The sequence below is a fragment of the Cupressus sempervirens genome, chromosome 2 (genome assembly GCF_028749045.1).
Source record: "Cupressus sempervirens isolate cs-2001-9-10 chromosome 2, ASM2874904v1, whole genome shotgun sequence".
In the NCBI taxonomy this organism is placed as follows: domain Eukaryota; kingdom Viridiplantae; phylum Streptophyta; class Pinopsida; order Cupressales; family Cupressaceae; genus Cupressus; species Cupressus sempervirens.
The window spans coordinates 335,645,638-335,654,507 of record NC_143119.1 but is presented as its reverse complement, the minus strand read 5'-3'; the positions used below and the strand labels follow the sequence as shown (position 1 = coordinate 335,654,507).

The 8,870-nt window shown below is 34.0% G+C and overlaps 1 pseudogene; it reads right to left on the bottom strand.

Moving 5' to 3' along the window:
• Nucleotides 1–215: 215 nt before the first annotated feature.
• On the bottom strand, nucleotides 216–4,527 carry LOC149572482 (sugar transporter ERD6-like 6; annotated as a pseudogene).
• Nucleotides 4,528–8,870: the final 4,343 nt, after the last annotated feature.

Here is an 8,870-nt window from a genome sequence, read left to right as displayed (position 1 = left end):
ATGTGAATAGTAATTGCAATCAAAGAATTCGAGGTTGGGAAGCAACCTTTTAATGGAATAATGACGGATTAGATTACTGCTCCCAATTACAAATCATTACTTTGCCCCATGGTTAAAGAATCAACAATGTAATATGCAATCGCAGACGATGCAATGGTGCATCTTGAATTGAACCCACTTCGTCATCTGCTAAGGGATGAATTCATCGTAGCGGCTCATCTGAAGGATGCTTGGATCTCTTCCAGAGTTTGTCCTTTGGTTTCTGGAACACACAATACCACAAAGGCCAGTGTGAAGGTGCACACAATAGAATATAGCATGAATGTCCCTACAACAATAAGACGGTAATAATGGAACTTCAGAAAACTGTTCATAATGAGCAATTATTTACTCATTTTTTGACAATATGTTTTCTAGCCTACTCTAGACTAAATATGGTTCACAAGATCTATCAAATGGATATAGGTGTCTCATCCACATTCTTGCTGCAATTTGTTTTTAGATCTACAAACGGGGCATACATTCCCTACCCCTGTTGGATTTGAACATGCTACCTCTCTTTCAAGGATATGTGTTTACTTGTTTAAAGATTGAAACTTTTCCCACACAAATAGGCTAGACAAGGCTAATAGACATTTTAGAACTCGCCTAGTTCCAATCTTCCAACATTCAGTATCAGGGGACATGGCATGCCCTGAAGGCATAATGGACCAATATAGGAATCTAGGAGAGACCACAAATATTGTTGTCTGGTCTAATTTCTTTACTAAAAGTGTATACCATATAGAGAAGCGGTGCAAATTCCATCATGTTTGTTATAGCGGAACTCTTCCATTTGGCAATGATTTAGTGGGCGATTTTGGTATGCTTAAGTGATGCACAGCTTAAGGCTAAAAATTCACCAGCATAGCTGCATTGCATTAGTAAATTGATAGTCATTGTCACCACCCATGATGTCATCCAGTGTGCCAGGGTTGCTACACTGCCAGCAAGACCCTTGACATTGAGTGGAAGTATCTACAGTAGCACAGGAAGAGTTAGATAATAGAGAAATGGATTATTAGTAGCATCACTTTAAGTGATTAAAGTACCAGGAGATTCTTCTCGATGTTTCTGTAAAGGGTGCAATAATGTGACCTAGTCAATGTTACAAGTGTGTTACCTCAGACATGATAATCCATGGGATGGCACCCATACCAAGTGAGAAGAAAACGATGAAAATTTGTAATCAAATCAGCAAACAACAAATGATATATATCAATATGACAAGAGAACGGTGTGACAGAGAATGTCTAGTTAATGCATAGAAGTTTTGGTATGTGTTAAAAATCCTAAGAGCTATGTCACTCGAGCGTTCTATTATTTCCAATTTCTATATTCATATTTGAGTTTTCATTCCCAACTTACCAACAAACTTGTTAAAGCTAATACACTGAAGAACATTTCATATTGAGAAGGTCCTTCCATATGGCTCTGCAATAAGAGCAAACTAGAAATTACCTTTGGACAGCCAAGAAATTCCATACCATCAGGCACCAGCTAACACCACCAAATAAGTGTTCAGTAGAAGGTGAAGGCATGTTTTTCATAGAGCTTCAAATCAACCATTAGGCTTTTTAGAGGCGCTGCATTCAAGTAAGATGAGAGACCAAGAAGGAAATGACATATGGCTTTTAGTGACACTACCTTCAAGTAAAATGAGAGGCCAACAAGAAAATGACATATGGCCATCCCTCCTGATGAGACCTATTGACAAAACAATAAAACATGTTAGTTCTCTCCACCATTGAATCTATGCTCCCAAATGACATAATACAAAATTGTGATAACTGCAAGGTTTTTCTCACCATAAGGAGAAGACGTCGACCAGCTTTGTCCATTAGGCATATAGTAAGCCCAGTTGTGAGCACCTGTAACATTATCCTTTATTCATAAGCAACATGAGAAATAATATTAACATAGCTCAGTGCTTTGTTTAAGAAATAATATTAACATAGACACTATGAACTAAAAATCACTTCCAGCAACCTTTTATCTCGTTGACTTTAAATTTCTAAGATAATTCTCTGCTGCTAAAGGCTATTGCAAAGCATGCTACAGATTCCATAGTTTATAATATGATAAATTGAACATGAATAAAGACATGATATAGAACCTCAACTTTAGATACCTATAGGCTAGAACTCACCAGCAGATTTGAAAATGGAAATGCTATAAAACATAATACCATTAACTCTACTTAATTGCTGCGAAAGTTGCAGCCCAATACCAATCTGTAGTCTCCCATTTCAAGACAATATCAGCATACAAAATTGTGAGTTGTGTCCATTTTGGAAGAATGAAGTAGTTGTTGACTGATAAACCTACTTGTGTAAATTGGCCAAATGGGGAAATCTTAAGATGTAACTCACAGTGAGAGGAAGGATATATCTCCATTCAAAGATCTCACATAATTTGATTCTACTTTGCTGACTATTCATCTCCATGACGCTCTAGACTCAGAATATTTCCATTAGTTAGACAAGGTTCTACCATTATAGAGGTGATGTTAACTAATAGACAATTAAATCCCATTCACGATAGGAAAAGCTTAAAAAAAAAGCAAAATCTATACAAAAGCAGATGACTCCTCAAACTGGTAGAATATTGAAAACACAGTAAGAAGTTTGATGATGCAATTAATGGAACAGACAAAAAATGCAGTTCATCTTGGAGAAATCGTAGCACCTTGATTTCAATTGCTTCAAGGGAGACATCAATTTTAGATCCTCGGAGTGCTTGTAGTGAAGCTTCAAAACTATCACTACCAACTTTTGCCTGCACTCAAGTAATCATAAATTTGCCAAATAAGTTTCTTTGTATAGTATATGTCATTTTAAAATTGTTAGCGATAATTGAATAATATCATTTCAAAATGTATCTGTATGTGAAATATGCTCACCAGCCATCTTGGGGATTCTGGTATGAAGAAGAGGCCGAATACCAAAAGGGCACAATGGATCATACCTGTCCAGCTAAAGTTGTCAACCTATCATTTCTTTCATAAAAGTTAAAAATCTAATTTATTTTTTTAAATTCACCCAGCAAAAGCATAATAAAAGGTACCTACAACTACAAGAGGACGCCATGAAAGGAACAGTCCAAATAGATATGCCAGCATAATACCAATTGTCACAGAAAGCTGTTTAAAAATCAATTAAGTATAAGATTCAAAACTGTATCAAATTACACTTTATATTAGGACTATTATCATGATTAATATACAAAATAATTTTGAGTTTACAAAATAGACCTGATTTACTGCCCCAAGACCTCCTCGCAAATGCTTTGGTGCAATCTCAGATATGTATACTGGTACCTAAAAGAACCATGATATGGTTAGATTCATAGTTGTCCACGTGCCTGTATGCTCTTTAATTTATTAAGTTTAATAATTTATGGCTTAAAAATGACAACAATAGGCTTGTTCTAGATTGTGAAAAAAAATTGACTTACAGTGAATGAGATGACTCCCACTCCAAAGCCTATGAGCACTCTTCCCAAGTACAAAAATGAAGAATCCTGTAACCATAGGGTGATGACATGAAAAAGAGGAATTTCCTTATGCTCCAAAGGAAAATCACTATCAAACTTCTTATTCGTTTAGCTATCATTTTATCAAAGGAAAATTAGCTTGCCTTGGCAAAAGAAATAGCAAGCCACCCAAGAATGTTGGGAATGGAAGCTACTAGTAAGGCCTACACACAAACAAAGAAGAGGTTATGCAAATCTAAATGTGTGTTAATTGCACTCATCTTTAAATACTGGGTACAAAAAAGAATTTATATGACCATTGTTGCTACTAGTAGTACAAGACAAAATCTTGCAGTGTATCCCTTTAGCGGTAGCATATTAGGTCTAACATATAAATTTATTTTAGTAAAGAAAGAAAAACATTGAAGGCACTTACCCCTTTTCGTCCAATATAATCAGCAACTTGTCCACTAATTATTGCACCCACCATGGCTCCAACATTAGTTAAAGATCCAAATAAGGAGAACTGATAGAAACAACAAGACTCTATATTAGGATCTACTACATAAACTATATTCTATCCTATTGCAAAAATGCATTCATCAAATAACAGTACTTGGGAAATAGTTAACCCAAGATCATTGATGATCCCACTTTGTGTGGGCGAAGAGTATCCAATCTGCAAGAACGTTGCTGTCAGAAACTTCCTTCTTTTATTCAGGTCGACTCTTGTAATGGATGCATGGATTAAAAATCAATCTATTCAAATAAGAAACTATAACTTACACAGAAACCAAACTATACAGGCCCCAGGGCAACTATTAATGTACATAATATTGCAGTTATAGCACTTGCACAGAAGATTTCAACATTATCTGCATTTCTAGCACCTTTACCACCATGATGGCCAGATTTGGATATGGTTAGATGTGTGTGTCCTTTCTCTAAGAGAGCCTTTTTAATATCTCCATTGCCACCCATGCTTCCCTTTTCCAAATCATCCATGTACCCCATTGTTTTTATAGGGTAAAATCCATAGTGACCAAATTTTCTGCAAACTTACAGGCCTGCACAGCCAAAATCCTGCTGGCAAAATATTCAACACTCCCCTGAGGACCCGTGACAAGGCCTTAACTACCTCTTGTGTACCATAAGTTGAGTAGTTCTATTGGGCACTGACAGATCGGTCTTTTGGTGCAATGGCAACTCCACTCTAACAAGTGGTCCAAGTTCGAATCCTCAAAATGTCGGGTAATGCTCAAGTAACGCTGAGGGGATATTGTTGGAATAATGTTCAACACTCCCCTCTATAAGTTTAGTGGTTGTATCAGACACTAACAGATCAGTCTTTTGGTGATAGCAAGGATAGCAACATGCAACATGCAAAGAAGTAGAGACTCAAAGATTCAACAATTTGGATTTTCAAAACTTAAGCATTCTAGATTCAAGGACTCAAGATTTCAACATTCCAGGATTCAAGGACCCAAAATGAGAGAAAGAGTGCTCATTTTATAATTTTCATGTAGGGTGAGAGCATTGGATTTGTCACCCACAGACATGCGATGTGGCAAGAGATTCCTATGACAGATATGACAGAATATGCCAAATGTAAGATTCTATGACACATGAGAGTCAAATTTGGCTAAATGTGGAAGAGAATCTATGACGCGTCATAAGATTCCTCAACCCACTTAAAGCCAATAATCTATGACGAATAAGCCAAATAGGGCATGCGTAAGAGGTAATAATAATTCCTATGACGCATATGACATAATATGCCAAGAGTAAGATTCTATGACACACGAGAGTCAAATTTGGAAGAGAATCTATGATCCGTCATAAGATTCCTCAACCCACTTAAAGCCAAGAATCTATGATGAATAAGCCAAATAGGGACATGCGTAAGAGATAAGAATATTTGATTATGACAAATCTCAGCCAAGTGGCAAAGGAGAATCCACGAGGTGTCATATCCAAGTATCATGATGATGGAATATTTTATGGAATATTTGAATTAAAAATCCTCTTATTCCAAAAAATAAGAATTAGCAGAAAATGGATTTAATGATGAAAAATGGAACTTAGGAATTAAGAATTTCCATGGTTTGCAAATAATGAATCAATTAATTAATAAAATTAATTAATTGACGATGATAAACTAATTAATTAATAAAATTAATTAATTGAGGATGATAATTAGGAAGAATAATTAGAAAGACTAAGATTAAATTATGGGTTATTTAATCCTATAGAGAAAATTAGCAGATGATTGGCCAAATTGATTAAATGAATGCAATTGTATCCTTTGATGAAAATGTGACGATGATGGATATCGAATGAGATGATGAAAAGGTAGACCAAAGCCATGGTCAAATTAATTGATAGATCAAAATTGATAACATGCCAAGGACACATGACATGAATTAATTGATATGTAACATTTAACCGACATTTTAAATGCTACAAGATTGAAACTGACTGATAAGGTTTGATCATAATAACACTGACAGACACTATCAATATTATTAAAATGGTTGATGATGCCATGATCTAACATTGAAAGCCTCAACAATGTCAAAGATTGAATGACATGAATGATATTTTGACCTAGCACTGAGAGCCATGACAATACTAAGGTCAGATTGATAAGATTGATAAGTTGATAGGTTTCCAAGACACTAAAAGCCACAAAAATGCCTAGGAGTGGATAAATGATGATTGATTTGGGATTTTTGATATGTTTTGGGTTGATTAGGACTGATTTTGAGTGATTCTGAGTTGATTTGGGGTGATTTCGAGTTGATTTGATATGATTTTGAGTTGATTTGGTATGATTTCAAGTTGATATGAAATTGATGTGAAAGGGGATACAAATGATGAAATATGGTCAATCTAGCCAAAAGATCAAAGTTAGTAGAATGAGAAAATGTGACAAATTAGTATGAAGAAGTGATGAAACCGTAGATGCGAACCATTTTTGAGCATCTACACAAAGAAAATGGTTGTTGCTACTTTGACAATCCTGAATGTAGAGCTAGAAATTCAATAGGAGGGGAAAAAAAATTGCTGATCTTATTGAAAAAAATATAGAGAATTTATGCATTGATGAGACTCAAGATAGATGGAGTGAGATGAGACAAATGGCATTCCAAAATGGAGGCTTTAATAACGGAATGCAAGAACATAGGAACAAACTTTCTCTGTGTTTTAGGATAAGGATGATTAGGTTTGCTGAATCATGTCATGAAAGTCATACATCATGGTAATGCAGGATGCTTCTTTCTCAATGATGATACAAACGTTCCCTCGTGTTTTTTGTTGGCCAAATTTTGAGGTTTTTAAAATGAAGATTTGAGTCCAATTTGTAGATTCTTGAAGAATAATTTTGGAGGGAATTTTTTAACTTTTAAATGTCGTCAATTTCTAAAATTGTAGGAGTTTTTGGAAAAATAGCTTGCATGAAAAAATGTCTCCATCCTAAGGTAGGATTGTTTAGAAGTAATGGTTGGAACTTGGAGGACAAAATAACATGATCGTTATGGGATAAGGAAATTTCATCAATAAATATTTTTTTTATTTCTTTTTAATTTTAAATATTATATTAAATAATAGGATAAAGATCACTGTCATTGCTGAATATAACTTACCTTTTAAGTTTTATTGTGGGGACACTCTCTTGATATATAGTACTTTTGCAGTTTTTTTAAGGGAATTGTTAAATTATACTAGTACAAGATTAAAGGGATAAGTCAATAGAAAACTATAGTTTGAATCTAAATATAAATTTTTAGAAAAATAAGATTTAATATAAAAAACATTTTTTTATGGTAATCAAAATATTAATAAAATAAGGTTTGTTTAAGGGAATTTCATCAATAAATGTTTTTGTTAATTTCCTTTTATTTTTAAATATTATATTAAATAATAGGATAAAGATCATTGTCATTGGTGAATATCACTTAGCTTTTAGATTTTATTGTGGGGACACTCTTCATATATACCACTTTTGTACTTCTTTTGGTAAGGGAATTGTTAAATTATACTAGAACAAGATTAAAGGGATAAGTCAATAGAAAAATATAGTTTGAATCTAAATATAAATTTTTAGAAAAATAAGATTTAATTTTAAAAAAATTATGGTAATTAAAATATTAATAAAATAAGGTTTTTTTAAGGGCTCCTAAGGGTTGATTCTTGTGATGGGGGTGATGATGATGCTCATGTTGTTTTAGAGAATCTTCTTGTGTCACGATGATGATGCTCATATTCTCCTTGATGTAGAGGAGAATATTCTATTCATAGGAGCAAAATTTTTTCCGGATGGAACCAAGAAAGTTGCAAAGTGTCAAGCTACCATCTTTGCTATCCAAGTGGCAAAGTGTAATAGTGTCAAGAAAATGCATATATAGTGTGACTCTCAAGTCATAGTCACTGGTATTGTGAAGGTAAGATGGAAACATGGTTTCTTCACAAACATATTTGTTGCATTGAAAGGTTATTGGACAGTTTCAAAGATTTCAAAACCTCACAAACATTATGCAAAGGAAATCAAATTGCAAAAGGAAAAACTTAGGGTTCGTTTGGTGAGCGGAATAGGAATATGTATTTCAGAATAGAATGCATTCCTGTTCTCTGTTTGGTTCAGCCAATATTTGATAAAAATTTGCGGACCCAAAAATTTATGTTTTCTAAAATTTTTAAAAATAGAATAGGAATACATATTCCAATAATACCTATTTTGGTGGAATTGCAAAACCTCATTTTTGGGCCAAAAATGGAATACATATTCCATTTTTACTTCGTATTCCAATCTCATTTTGGTGCATCCAAACAAGGAATTCAAAATTTTTGGAATACGTATTCCTATTCCACTCATCAAACGGGCCCTTATGAGTTAGGATGATGTCTAGCTAAAACATTACACACTAAGGGAAGAATTAAGTTTCGAAAAAAAAGTCAACTTTGACTATTTAACACTTTTGATCTGAGAATTAAACTTAGTGTGTGATATTTAAGCCGTTATAGCTCAGAAACAACCAAGGAATTCACCCACTTTTTGTGGGTTGGCTTTATCCCTGCATTTAGGTGGATGAATTTATTATAATGAATGGTACTCATTAAATGGAAAATGGAAAATGGTACTCATAGATGATTTCAATCGTAGGACATGGGTGTATTTTTTAAAGAATAAATCTGAAGCATTTGATAAATTTATAGAATTTAAAGCCCAAGCTGAAAGAGAATGTGGACATTACATCAAGGTCCTCAGATCAGATAGAGGAGGGGAGTATACCTCCAATTATTTTGTAAATTTTTGCAGGAAACATGGCATAAAGAAAGAGCTCACAACTAGCTAT